The sequence below is a fragment of the Anabrus simplex genome, chromosome 1 (assembly GCF_040414725.1).
Source record: "Anabrus simplex isolate iqAnaSimp1 chromosome 1, ASM4041472v1, whole genome shotgun sequence".
Classification (NCBI taxonomy): domain Eukaryota; kingdom Metazoa; phylum Arthropoda; class Insecta; order Orthoptera; family Tettigoniidae; genus Anabrus; species Anabrus simplex.
In genome coordinates, this window is record NC_090265.1 from 1,583,055,965 (window position 1) to 1,583,071,782 (window position 15,818).

At 35.6% G+C, this 15,818-nt stretch overlaps 1 protein-coding gene across 1 annotated transcript in view; it reads right to left on the bottom strand.

The window, feature by feature from the left end:
• The window catches only part of LOC136862779 (popeye domain-containing 2), a 255,712-nt gene that overhangs the window by 82,947 nt on the left and 156,947 nt on the right, over window positions 1–15,818 (bottom strand). The gene's annotated exons all lie outside the window — the stretch shown is intronic.

A 15,818-nucleotide genomic window follows, 5' to 3' on the forward strand; every position in this document is an offset into this window, starting at 1 on the left:
TTATAATTTCCAACATAGCTGATTATCTTATCAAATAATTCTGAATCAGCGTCAGCGCTGCCCTTTCCCGGTCTGTACACGCCATAGACATCAAGTTGCCTATTATCTTACACCCAGAATTTCATGTTTTTCATCCTTAGCTTTTTCGTAGCTTACAAATTCTTCTTTCACCAGAATGAATACTCCCCTCCTACCATTCCTATCATATCTCTAGATACACACTCCAGTACCTGAGAATATTTCTGCATCCATCATATCATTTCTCAGCCATGATTCAACTCCTATTACAATATCTGTGAAGTATATATCTATTAAACTACTTAATTCGATCCTTTGTTTACAATGCTGCTACAGTGAGCACAAACATTTTAATGTCATCCCTACTTGATTTCCAGTTCCCTGTTTGCTTAACACCACTCCCTAAGCCACCCCGTTTCCCTGAATGTACCTGCCTATAACCCTTCTAAACAAGTTTCCTAACTTATATGTACCACTGCGGTTTAAGTGAAGGCCATCTGGGCGCAGATCTCTGTCTCCTACCCACCCATTAGGATCTAGAAATCTCACTCCCAGTTTCCCCACATACCCACTCCATAGTCTCATTTAAATCCCCAATCACCTTCCGGTCAGTATCCCTCCTACAAAGTATTCCACTGATAATCTCTGCTTCCTTAAACTTCATCCGTGCTGCATTTACCAGATCCCACACATCCTCAATTGTGTTGGTACTTATGCCTGCTTGCCTTACGTTGTTAGTACCAACGTGAAACAGAAACACTACCACTTCTCCTTTCCCTCTTCATTCTCTTCTACTTTCCTCAACATCTGCCTCAACCTAATTCCTGGATAACACTCTACCCTGGTTCACTTTCCCCACATGTCTAATGATGGAATCCCCCATGACCAGAGCCTCAACCCTACCCACCTCATTTGAACCCCTCCCCTCCTGGTCAGCCCTATCTTCTCTCACTGCTGCAGAAGCTACTTCCTCCTCCCTTTTCTCCCTCCCTTGACCCTGTTCCACCTGTCTTTTCCTTTCCACTACACTACATTTCCCTTTCCTACCTTTTCCCTTCTTCCTACTTCCACACAACTCAGCAACAGTTCCCTGTTTCTCATCTTCCCTCGATTGTTCTAATTGCAGTGACTTGTACCGATTTCTAACTGACACCTGTCCTGAATTCTGATCCTGAACAGAGCCCTTAGCCTGCAATCTCCTTCCCCTTAAAACATTAGTCCACCTGTCTTCTACAATTCCCCCATTTCCTGCCCATCCCTCCTTTACACCTACTGTATCCTGTACATTATTTGAGGGAGGCCTACTTTCCATCCTGTCCTCTGAGAGAATCCTACTTATCTCCCTCAAACTCTCCAACTCCTCCCTCATACTCGTTAATGCCTGGCCACACCCACAGTTCCTACACTTGCACTGCTTAGCCATTATTTACGAGTAATGGGAAGAAAAGGAAAAATAAAATAACTTATTCTGTGCAAATAAAAATGAAAGGAAAGACATATTGGCTATAAAAATGAAAGGAGAGAAATATTGTCTAGGATAGTTCACAAAAGTCACACAACAACAAGGTAATTAATATAAGCTACTACTACACTACAATACTACTTTGTTGTACAATTTTTTTTCTACAACACCCTAACAGAATGAATATTGCTGTTAATTAGTGAAAACCGAAAGTAATACACAAGAATTAGGTCTACACAATTCTAAACTGCAGTTAAGTCTGCCCTAATTACCGCAACAGAATACTAGTAAGAGAGTTAATACAGGTACCATAGATACTATAACCATACTACACAAATATTTCACAGTAATAGAATAAACACACTAATTTATAATAAGATACCTACTATAATACACTACAATTATTTTAAACTACGTTCAAACATATCCTAATTATAATACAACATAGCAAACATGCTGCATTTACCAGGCACAAGGAATTCTTTAGACACTTCAGTTGAATTCACAATGGAACCAAAAACAAACAGCAAAATCAAGTTCAAGCTAAGTTGTGAGAAGATCCGTTTGGCTTCATAAGAAATGTAGGAACACTTGAAGCAATCCTAATTTTATGTCTGATCTTAAAGAATCAAATGAGTAAAGATAAGCCCATGTACATGGCATTCAAAGCTCTATAAAAGGCATTCATTAATGCTGATTAGAGCAAGCTACTTGAGGTTCTAAAGGAGGCTGGGATCAGATACCAAGAAAGAAGAATTATCTACAATCTGTATAAAAATCAGTCTGCAGTGAGAAGAATCAAAGGCTATGAAAAATCAGCAGCAATCCAGAAAGGTGTGAGGTAAGGCTGCAGTGTGTCCCCTTTCATTTTCAATATTTATAAAGAACAGGCAGTAAAGGAAATCAAAGAGAAATTTGGAAAAGTAATCACAATACAAGGATAGGAAATCAAAACTCTGAGATTTGCCAATTATATTGTTATTTTATCTGAGACTGCAAAAGTACTGGAGAAAATAATGAATGGTATGGACAGAGTCTTTGAGAAGGAGTCCTCAATCATCATCATCATCATCATCATCATCATCATCATCATCATCATCATCATTTCCCTTTATCCAGCTGTAACCAGGTAGAGGCAAATATGGTTCCTCTCCACTTTCTTCGGTCCTTCCACCACTCCTCCCCCAACACTGTTCCCCAGTCCAGGTTTCTTTCTATAATACTGTGTTAGATTGTGTCCTTCCATCTCAATCATGGTCGTCCATGGCCTCTCCTCCCTTGTATTTGCATTTCCATCACCTTTTTTGGCATTCTTTCATCACAGAAGGAGTACAAGATGAAAATAAATAAACTCTAAACAAAGGTAATGGGGTACAATCGAATGAATTTAGGTGATGCAGAAAATATCTGATCTTAAAGGAAGTAGATGAATATTCTTACCTGGGTAGTAGAACTAATGATGGCAAAAGTAAGGACACAATATGCAGACTAACACAAGCAAGGAAGGCTTCTCTCAAGATAAGAAATCTGCTCACTTCGAATTTTGATGTAGAAATTGGGAGGACTTTTTGAAGACATTTATCTAGAGCATGGCATTGTACAGAAATGAAACATGGATGATAACTAACTGAGAAAGAAAGGTAACAGAAGTTTTTGAAATTTGGTGTTACAGAAGACTGCTGAAAGTGAAATGTGTAGATTGAATCATGAGTGAAGAGATACTGTGTCGAATTGGTGAGAGAAGAACAATTGGCAAAATTTGACCAGAAGATATAGAATGACTGAATGCATCTTAAAACACACAGGACTTGTTCAGATAGTTTTGGGGGGAAATGTCGGTGGTAAAAATGACAGGTGTAGACCAAGGTATGAATATGGCAAACAGATTAAAGTAGATGTGGGATGTAGTGGTTACATAAAAATGAAAAGGTAAGCACAGGATAAGGTGGCATGGAGGGCTGCATAAACCCAGTCTGTTGACTGATGACCCAAATAACAACAACTCCTCATACTGGTCAAGAAAAATATTAATTGGAACCTAAAGTTACTGAGCATTTAATGTGAACTTTAAATGCTAACATTAAAAGCCTAGAAAATATATGATGAAATTGTGCGATCACAATTTCAGCAAAGCAGAAGTTATTACAAAGTCTATATATGCATTCTTTAAAACCATCTTCAATACTGATGAATAAATGATGTAGTTGTGTAATCTGCTAAGTGTTGATTATTTGGAAGAACTTATAAACAGATCAGATTAAACTGTGACAGATTCAGGAGCTGATTTGGCAAGCTGTTTACTTACCATCTTACACATCTGCAAAGTATAGATATACTGTATATAACTCAACCCAAGAAATTAGTGTTCTCTAGTACAACAGCAGACAAATACAACAGCTGATGACATTAGCTTCAAATCAAGCTTTTTGATATGGAACAATTTTTGTTTTCATTCTAATACTACATTTTGTCAGGTCAGAATCATCCTGCTACCATAGCTCTTTCAGACCGTGTACGCACAATTGTGCGGGTTCGTATTTTACTTATGTCTGAGCTTATTTGACCTTTTCTTGGCGCTAGACCAGACTGCAGTGCTTGTGCGGGACATGTAGCATGTACTTCAGCTGTTTTTATTTAGTACTTGACCATCAGGGGGCAGGAAGAAGAGTTTAAAAATACAGTTCATTAGCAAGATGGCGGGAAGCAGTAATGCCTAAAGTAAGTATTTATTTATTGCATTCATATTAATCTAGAAGCTTTACTGAATATCAGAATATAATCAATGAAGTGTGTAAATTGTGTAGCAAACATAAATTGTGAACTTACAACATTGTACGTAATACCATGAGGGTTTGAATGTTGATACGCACATATGTGCGGGCTAGGTTTCCTTACAGGCAATGCATGCAGGAGTGCTGGGTGCTGTCACATAAAGGACTGTGAAAGCAAAACTCATCCTCTACATGAGAAATATAATGTATAAGATTTTAATTTTTTAAAATCGTTCCACACTGTAAAATAGAAAATTTGATAATGTACATGTGCATATTCATATGTACTGAGTTGAACTTTTACATTTTTATTTTTTGCAAGTGGTGAATGAAGTCCTGATACGCACAATTGTGTGCGTTCTGCTTTTCAGCCGATAGTTCTTATTTTGTAAAATAAACTGTAAAAACATGTATTTGAGAGCATTTTAGTAAGTTTTTGATGTTTTGACACCTCCGGATTTCTTTTAGGCCTGACGACAAGTTGCTGCTGCCAAAAGGGCAGTAAAAGCAAAACTCTTCCTCAATGTAGAAAATGCAACGTTTACTTGTGTTTGAACGAAGATTTAATTGTTTTAAATTATTCCACACTGTAAAATAGAACATTTGATCATGTACATATGTATATTCACATGCATTGAGGTAATATTTCTTTTTTTTAAGTAGTGAATTAAGTCCTGACACACACAATTGTGCGGGTGCTTTTTTTTTCAGACGTTAATTTTTATTTTGTAGAATAAATTAAAAATATATGTATTTAAGAGCATTTTAGTCAGTTTTTGACATACAAACAAAAATTCACACTGCCAGTTTTCTTTCAGGTCTGAAAGGGATAGGTGCCAGTAGATGGTACAAACTGCAACTGTCTGGCCACGGGTGTTGCGGCCAGTAACAAACCAGGCAAACTGAGGGAGAACCAACAGTTGCGGGCAGAGGAGTTTTCCCTTACCCGGTTTTGATGAAACTTGTGTGTAGGAAATGACACACAAATTTATAATTTATAATTTATTTATTTAGGAAATTGAATTTAGCAAAGAAGTCAGCTAAGGATAACATGATGGCAAGCATAATTGGTGGCCACACTAATTTTAGTGAAAAATGGAAGAGTATGTATAGGTACTTTAAGGCAGAAACAGGTTCCAAGAAGGACATTCCAGGAATAATTAATGAACAAGGGGAGTGTGTATGCGAGGATCTTCAAAAGGCAGAAGTATTCAGTCAGCAGTATGTAAAGATTGTTGGTTACAAGGATAATGTCCAGATAGAGGAGGTGAGTAATACTAAATAAGTATTACAATTTACCTATGACAGCAATGACATTTACAGTAAGATACAAAAGTTGAAAACTAGAAAAGCAGCTGGAATTGATAAGGTTTCGGGGGATATACTAAAGACAATGGGTTGGGATATAGTACCATATCTGAAGCACTTGTTTGATTTTTGTTTGCATGAAGGAACTTTACCAAATGAATGGAGAGTTGCTATAGTAGCCCCTGTATATAAAGGAAAGGGTGATAAGCATAAAGCTGAAAATTATAGACCAGTCAGTTTGACATGCATTGTATGTAAGCTTTTGGAAAGCATGCTTTCTGATTATATAAGACATGTTTGCAAAATTAATAACTGGTTTGACAGAAGGCAGTTTGGGTTCAGGAAAGGTTATTCGGCTGAAGCCCAACTTGTAGGATTCCAGCAAGATATAGCAGATATCCTGGATTCAGGAGGTCAATTGGACTGTATTGCAATTGACTTATCTAAGGCATTTGACAGGGTAGATCATGGGAGACTACTGGCAAAAGCGAGTGCAATTGGACCTGACAAAAGAGTGACTGAATGGGTGGCTCTGTTTCTAGAAAATAGAACTCAGAGAATTAGAGTAGGTGAAGCTTTATCTGTCCCTGTAAAAATTAAGAGGGGAATTCCTCAAGGCAGTATTATTGGACCTTTATGTTTTCTTATATATATCAATGATATGTGTAAAGAAGTGGAATCAGAGATAAGGCTGTTTGCAGATGATGTTATTCTGTACAGAGTAATAAAGAGGTTACAAGATTGTGAGCAACTGCAAAATGACCTCAATAATGTTGTGAGATGGACAGTAGGCAATAGTATGATGATAAACGGGGATAAAAGTCAGACTGTGAGTTTCACAAATAGGAAAAGTCCTCTCAGTTTTAATTACTGCATTGATGGGGTGAAAGTTCCTTTGGGGATCGTTGTAAATACCTAGGTATAAATATAAGGAAAGATCTTCATTGGGGTAATCACATAAATATGATTGTAAATAAAGGGTACAGATCTCTGCACATGGTTATGAGAGTATTTAGGGGTTGTAGTAAGGATGTAAACGACAGAGCATATTTATCTCTGGTGAGACCTGAACTTGAATATGCTTCCAGTGTATGGGACCCTTACCAGGATTACTTGATTCAGGAACTGGAAAAAATCAAAAGAAAAGCAGCTCGATTTGTTCTGGGCAATTTCCGACAAAAGAGTAGTGTTACAAAAATGTTGCAAAGTTTGGGCTGAGAAGACTTGGGAGAAAGTAGACGAGCTGCTCGACTAAGTGGTATGTAAATTTCTATAAAATAATTTTCCGCCTTGTCAATACTTTATACACTTTTATTCTATTTAATGAATTTCAGACAAACATCACATCATTTCAATTTGCAGATAAATTAAAGGAATGAAGAATTGGAAGAGAGTAAGAGGAGAAAATTTCTGATTCATAAGAAGTCTAGAAAATTAAAGCAAACGTTAAGCAAGAAGAAATATTTTTAAAAAATGACGAACTTCATAAATGTAATTTATTAATTTAATTTAAAAAGTGGCTATTTATTATTTGTTATTTCATAATTCAGGATAGAGATAGATTTTATAGATTTTATAGACGATGAAGAAAGAGTTACTATTTTTAGATATTAATAAGGACATAAATTAACATAGAAAGATTAATTTAATTAGATTTTATCATTGATGATTGGTAAAATTCTGGTAAAATATATGACAAATGACAATGTAAATGGGCAAAAGAAAACTTAGAGTAATATTGTAACTAATTTAAATTCATATATTTTAATATATAACTGAAATATGATACCAATGAACCATAGTCCTAAGATAATTAGTATTTGGCACCACTGAGGAAGAGAGCAGGGGCTCTCAAAACATGTACATGTACGGTAATTAAATAGAATAAAAGTGTATAAAGTATTGACAAGGCGGAAAATTATTTTATAGAAATTTGTATATAAGTCAATACGGACCAAAATGGTGAAAATAGGCAATTCTAAGTGGTATGTTCCATGTTCCGAGCTGTCAGTGGAGAGATGGCGTGGGAGGACATCAGTAGACGAATAAGTTTAGATGGTGCCTTTAAAAGTAGTGAAGATCACAATATGAAGATAAAGTTGGAATTCAAGAGGATAAATTGGGGCAAATATTAGTTTATAGGAAGGGGAGTTAGGGATTGGAATAACTTACCAAGGGAGATGTTCAATAAATTTCCAATTTCTTTGCAATCATTTAAGAAAAGGCTAGGAAAACAACACATAGGCAATCTGCCACCTGGGCAACTGCCCTAAATGCAGATCAGTAGTGATTGATTTGATTTTGATTTTCATAATTCCCGTGTTGATATCCTAGTTTCAGTAGATTTAATTTTAAATTAGGACACTTCCACCATATCAACACTTTTAAAATTTATGTAGAATTTTATTCTAACTCATTTTTACATTAGTACCAGTTTCGATCTCTTACTAAGACCATCCTCAGCTACAATGATAACCAACCTTATAAACTAGGCATCACTATAAATTATATAAATTATGAAAGCTTTGTATTATAAATTTACATTCCTAACTTTTTACGTTTTATCTTCCTGAATTAGGAATACCATCTAAATGTCCATTTTTTACATTGTAAAAACTTTTATTTTTGTCCTACACTTTTATGAGAAACAACATTAAACACATTAAAACAAAAATGAAAGGAAACAGACTGAAACCCAACAACTACAGAGGCATCACTTTTCTATCTCATGAACTCAAAATAATGGAACAAATCATAGAACAAAGGTTAAGAACCACCATTGAACTACAGCTTGACAATGTGCAGTATGGATTTAGAAGGAATACAGCAACAAAAGACCTAATATTTTCTGTAGGAATGATCATGGAGAAGCACTGGAAAAAAAAAGAAAGATATCTTCATTTTCCTAGATACTAAGAAGGGTTACAAGACTGTACAGAGACAAAAAATCTGGGAATACCTTGAGAATAGATCTATACCATGTGCTTTAATTGAAGTAAAAATGCTGTATGAACATTGCCAGAATTGTGTTCAAATAGGCAATGGATATTCAGAGAGGTTTCAGACTAAGCAAGGTGTACAAGGCAGTGCATTATTGCCACTTTTATTCATCACTGTAATGGATGAAATAATTAAAAGAGTTAAGAGACTCAACAACAAATCTGAATTTAAAACTCTCGCCTTTGTGGACGATGTAAAATGGGGGTGATAATGATACTGAAGTACAACAGAAGCCGAATGGAATACTATATTCAAGCAATTTTCCATGTGTAGTGGTGAATAATCTTACACTTGAAGAATGTATTTGTAACTGCTAATCCTACACTAGCACAGAAGTTCAATAATTATTTCTCATTCTTACTAGCTTTCATATCTTCCCCACATTTACCCACAATCTTCTCATATCCTTTAATTATACTTCCCTCTCTTGCATTAAAATCACCCATAAGCACTATCCTATCCTTGCTGTTGACCCTGACTACAATGTCACTCAGTACTTCATAAAACCTGCCAACTTCATCCTCATCTGCACCGTCACATGGTGAACAGTCAGGCAATTCTCATCCTAATTCCTTCAACAGCTAAATCTATTCACATCATGCACTCATTTACAGTACGTGCCCAACAGAAACTATGTTGCGTGCAATAGTATTCCTGAAAGATCACAATATGAAGACAAAGTTGGAATTCAAGAGAACAAATTGGGGCAAATATTCGTTTATGGGAAGAGGAGTTAGGGATTGGAATAACTTACCAAGGGAGATGTCTAATACATTTCCAATTTCTTTGCAATTGTTTAAGAAAATGCTAACAACAGATAGAGAATCTGCCACCCGTCGACTGCCATAAATGCTGATCAGTAGTGATTGATTGATTGATTGATTGATTGATTGATTGATTGATTGATTGATTGATTGATTGATTGATTGATTGATTGATTGATTGATTGATTGATTGATTGATTGATTGATTGATTGATACTGCCCCAAACTTTGATCTTACATTCTTAACACCTGTTAAGAATATTTAATCTGGTATCTTTTTCTTGTTATCTTTCCTTATCCAGATGTCATTAACTCCTAACACATCTGGATGCATCCTTTTTGATGACTCAGCCAGTTCTACTTTCTTTCTACCATAGGCCACATTAATATTGATAACTCCCCATTGAAATCCATTTTCTTCGTCGAGTTGTTTCCAAGCTCTTGCCTGTCACATGGAAGTCAGACTCTGTTACTCCCATACCTCCGAGGCTTGCTTAAAATGTTCTAAACATACTTCGCAAAATTTCTGCAAAGCAGGATGCTACCCTAGTTACACACAGTCTCAATCTCTCCTTTAATGGATTGTATAGTCCTAGCTGCCTGAGTACAAGGTAGGCCATGACTCAGATGTCCAAGATATCCACTCCTATTTCATACAAACTGGTATCTCAACTTTTGGAACACTTACTAAGCCACTCAGCCATTGCCCAGTTCTTGAACATGGACATGACTACAGAAATCCACAACATGAACCACAGGTATCTATATGTAATATATTTCTGTACCTGTGTAATGAAGGTAAATGGCATTACGTCAAAAGGTTTTATTTATTTATTTATTTATTTATTTATTTATTTATTTATTTATTTATTTATTTATATATTTATTACAAAACTGAGGTTTTGATATTTGTTCACTGAATTTTATGTACTCTTGTCTGGTTCCATGGCTAAATGGTTAGCATGCTGGTCATAGCGGTCCTGGATTTGATTCCCGGCAAGGTCGGGAATTTTAACCATCATTGGTTAATTCCGCTGGCATGGGTTCTGGGTGTAAGTGTCGCCTTCCTCATTGTTTCATCCTCATCATGAAGTGCATGTCGCCTACGGGAGTCAAATCAAATCAAAAGACCTGCACCTTGCGAGCCGAACATGTCCTCAGACACGCCCGGCACTAAAAGCCACGTGCCATTTCATTTCTGCACTTTTTTCCATGGTGTAAAATATTGTCTCCTACATGCAATAACACGTGAGCTAGCCAGTTTGAGGTAAAATGCACCAAGTCCAGTATAGTTCCAAAACAAATGAAGGAAATAATCAAAATTTGAAAATGATCGAAAAGTATTTGGTTTACTATGTAAAAGAAGTTTACAAGGCTTTTCATTAAAGAAAAGTATAGTGAAATGAACACTGAAAAACATCCTTTTACATGTCCTGTAAATCTGCATAGGTATTTGTGACACAGTGCCCTTTACCTCCAGGGCACAGAGATCAATTGGTGGCTACATTGCATAACTAGAGTATTTTATGAAATTTTAGAAGAGAAGAAATAAAAGCTGGTGGTCTGCCACACATTTGTAATTTAAAAATAACAGGAGAGGTAAATCCAATATAAACTTATAAAATAATTTATAAAAAGGAACACTAGCATAAATCCTCAACCTACAGTACAATTCCTTCACTATCATGGCCAGCCATGAATGGAACCTCCTTGCGCAGGAAGTCAGAAGGATATCAAACCATGGAAACTTTAAAAAAGTGTGCTCAAAATATCTCCATGGGATGAACTCGTAGAACAACAGCAATTATTATTATTATTATTATTATTATTATTATTATTATTATTATTATTATTATTATTATTATTATTATTAAATAATATTACTGTTCTTAAAAGTAGCAATAGAGCAGTAGTAGTCAGCTGTGATTCCCAGTTTAAGTCATTTTTAGTTCAATCCCTATTTTATAATATTTTTTGCCTGCAGTGCTGACATTATTACTAAACTTTTCTCAATTTGAGACATTTCTGGAATTCAACATTAAACTGTAAATAATATTCTGGTTATCTAGATTATTAACAGAGTAGGAAATTAGCTGAGCAAAAATAATTGAATTACTTGTAACTATTACTTATTTAGTAATTTTTACTTGTAATTGTTAATTTTGATAAAATGCAGTGTTTACTCATAACTTAGTTCCGACAATAAAATTGTAATTGTTACATTCTAGTAATCGATATACATCGCATCAAGAGCTTGACAACTTTGGAGCCCTAGCATTTGCAAGGCGTTGTGCCAAGGGTACCGTATAATTCCAGAATAGTAGATGCACTCGTTCATTTACTCGCAGGTTTTTTATAATAGTGTATTACATGCAGTAGCGGTGACTGGGAATTAGAAGTGGAGAGGCGAAACAAAATTACGGACAACAAAAAGTATTACATGTAATAAATATCATTTTTGGTCCGTATTGATGATATTTGATTGAAATAATAACATTAAGTTATTTATTAGACCACCTAATCAATACAAAATCGTCTTGGATGATTTACATAAATTTGTTAACTAATAGTGGTACATGTTTCGCCTTCTCTGAAGGCATCATCAGCCATAGTCTTAACCTTAAATTAAAAATAAGCGTCTAAATAACATGTAATAATGAAATGATTTTTAAAATTTTGAAGAGATTTGAAGTAAAATAACATTAAAAATAACAATGATGGTTTAAAAATACAATGTGATGAGATATAATAGTGGAAGTATTAACAAAATTAACATTAGAAGGCTGCTAAAATAAGTGCAATGGATAAAACAACAGATTGTTATACAACAAGGAGTAAGATTGCATAAAAATAAAGTTGATAGTCTGGCGGTTATAATTAGACGATGGCGAAAAATCGTATATAATCAAAGTAAGGAAGAGAGAATAAAAGTCAAAGTTAGTCGAGAGATCCGAAGTTAATCATGATCTTGAAGATAAAAGACGAAAGTCAGAGGCATATGGTGAAGTTGTAGAACACGTTGAGGATATGAAGTTGTAGAATAGAAGCTGAAGAACAGTTTCAAATAGGATCTCTATGGACCATGTAAACTGGAAGAAAAGCTATAAAGTGGTACATTTTTTTATGCTCTCTGAGCGAATTTTCACAGAGAGGTAAAGGTTTTTCCAATTTAAGTGCGGTAATAACAGTTTTTGAGATGTTGACTCAATATTAGACTACAGAATAAAACTTTCACCAAAGGAACAATATTCATATGTATTAAAATTAACAAAAGTACGGCGTGATTATACAATTAAAAATCATTTAGTATTTGACTACACACAAAGAAACTAACAGACAATAAAGAGACTGCCAGACGGATGAATGCATGCAGCAATCGGTGAATCACACCTCAGTGCCCTTGATCTCGGCAAAAAGACAAGACATACGCCTGCTACCCTTTTTCATAGCACATGCAACGTCTCCACTACTTAATGAGGCACTATGCAAATTGGTTAGTCGCGACAAATGACAATTTGTACGTATTTCCACTAATAATTAAAGAAAATAAACTAAAGAGCTAGCTGATACGATAACGGGGCTTGTATTTTTTTTTTCAATAATTCCAATAATTCCTGGCTAAAATGGAAGAAAAATGTAATGTTTTCTCCACAAAGTGGGGGGAAGGGTGACTGCTCCCTTGCCCCCCTTATTCGTCGCTACTGATTATGTGGTCAAGATGGTGGTGATGGTGATTATTGTTTTAAGAGGAAGTACAACTGGGTAACAATTCCCTACTAACACTAATCAGAAGGTCCGACATTTGGAAAAGTGAAGTATCAGCAAAAGAAAGGGAGGGGCCATGAAGGGCGTGAAAATTAAAGACTCCCTATGCCTCGAATACCTAATACCATCTACGTAGGGAAAGAACAACAGTTGATCAAGGGAAGCCAGATAGGAAAGATGAAACCGAGGAGCCTGGCACAAATAAGTGGAAGTAACACCTAACTCACCTTGTGGAACCATGGTTGTCAACCTACACTCGCAAGGCAAGAGTTCTTAGTCTACCTTTTAGTCACTTCTTATGACAGGCAGGAGATACCGTGGATGTTTTTCTACCTCCCCCACCCACAGGTGTTACGGAATAAACAGGTGACAGTGACAGGGAAGGGTTAAGAAATTCCCCTATTTTGAATAAATATTTTGATAATTTTTTTTTTGCTAGTGGCTTTACGTCGCAATGACACAGACAGGTCTTATGGCGACAATGGGATAGGAAAGGCCAAAGAGTTGAAAGGAAGCGGCTGTGGCCTTAATTAAGGAACAGCCCCAGCATTTGCCTGCTGTGGAAATGGGAAACCACAGAAAACCATCTTCAGGGCTGCCGACAGTAGGATTCGAACCCGCTATCTCCCGGATACAAGCTCACAGCCATGCGCCCCTGACCGCATGGCCAACTTGCCCGGTAATATTTTGAATTAGTTATTCTGAAAATAATGAAAACAGGAAAGTAACAAGCAAATTTTGAAAGTCTGATTAGTCTCACCTAGTGAGGATAGCCACTTTTGACTGTCTTGGATGGTATATTTTTCGTTGCAAACTTTGGTATCATTCCATACCCATGTGAGAAAATGTCAGTGATTCCCTAAAGACTTGCTTTCTGTAAAGTTATTGTACTTATAATTTTACTGATTATTTTAGAAAATATTCATTAGTAGGCCTAATCATAACTGAGGACATTTTTTCTCAGGTAACTGCAATTGAGCCCAATTACTTTTATTCTGTACTTTACCCATCAATTATTATTATTATTATTATTATTATTAATGTTCTGGACCGCACAGCAAGATGCAAGACCGCTACTTGGCGCGGTAAATTACATCTGCACCCATTGTCATTGCTGACAATGAGACCAGCACCATTGTCGTGCGTAGGCAAGTGCGAAGGATTTCTGGCGATACAAATGATATACCTCCGTGCATTATTGATCTTATTATAGAGGTGAACAATTCCACACTCAATATGATTCCTATAGTTTATTTCAAATGTGTTTACATTTTTATTTATATGCCAGGAGAATCTACTGTAATCTAACTTTAAGTTCTCCAAAGGAAAAGATGGCTCTTGAAAACGAACCCAGGAAAGATTACAAATGATCAGTTTGTGATCAGAATAAGTACATTATGAACAGCAAAATCAATTGGTCCCAACTACTTTTTCACACCACCGCCGTTAAGTTGATATATTCCGCACGCCCCCCCCCCCCCCCATAAGAATAAAGAAGGCGTGTTTCTTTAAGTTTAAAGGGGATTCCAAATACCAAAGTTCACCCCTGTTACCTTCAGTTTTGAGATATGAGTATCCGCATAAAAATAATTCACCTTTATAACCTCCTTTCACACTCACACCCCAAGTGAATTTTCTGGCAAAAACACTTGTTTCTTTAATAGTAAAGGATCTTCCAAATACCAATTATCATGACTGTAACAACTTCAGTTTTTATTGGATGTAAGTGTCCACACACAATTAATTCAATTCATGTTTCAATTCTTTCACCTCCGCCCCCTTTCATTGGATTTACCGAGAATACGCGTTTCTTTACTTTTAAAGCAGATTCCAAATACCAATTTTCACGTCTGCAAATACTTTCATTTTTGAGATAATACCATCTCCATACAAACATTTCAACTAATTTTTCAATTTCCCTCCCCTCCATTAAGTGGATTTTCGAAAACAAAAACTACGTATTTCTTTATTTTTAAACGAGATTTCAAATACCAAATTTCACGTCAGTAACATCTTCAGTTTTTGAGATATCAGTATCCAAATTAAAAGAATTCAACCCCACTTTCAGTCACTTTTACCCCCCCTCCACCCATATGGTTTATCCGAAAACAAAAATACATGTTTCTTTATTTGTGATAGAGATAAAATATACCATTTTCACTTCTGTATCATGTTACGTTTTTGAGATATACTGTAGAAATGCTCATTTTAAAATTTCACCGCCTTTTTAGTTCCCCTTAAGTGGAGTTTCCAAAAAAATCACCTTTCTTTACTTTTACAAGAGATTCCAAATACCAATTTTTACGTCTGTAACATTTTACGTTTCTGAGATATAAAGTAGTTATAATCTATATAAAGTAGTTATAATCTTTCTAAAAATTCACCCCCAATTTGTCATTCCCATATAACCCCCCTTAACTGGATTTTCCAAAAACAAAACAAAAAAAATACGTGTTTCTTTATTTTGAAATGAGATCCCAAATACTAATTTTCAGGTGTGAAATATCTTCAGTTTCTGAGATATCAGTATCCACATTAAAGGCATTCAACCGCTTTTACACCCTTTTTCACCAATCCTATTGGGATTTTCCGAAACGAAAAAATGCACGTTTCTTTCTTTTTAAAGGAGATTCTAAATACCAATTTTTACATCTGTGAACTTTTAAAGTTTTGAGATATAGATACACTCATTTTAAAAAAATCACTCCCCTTTTCACCCCCCACATTAAT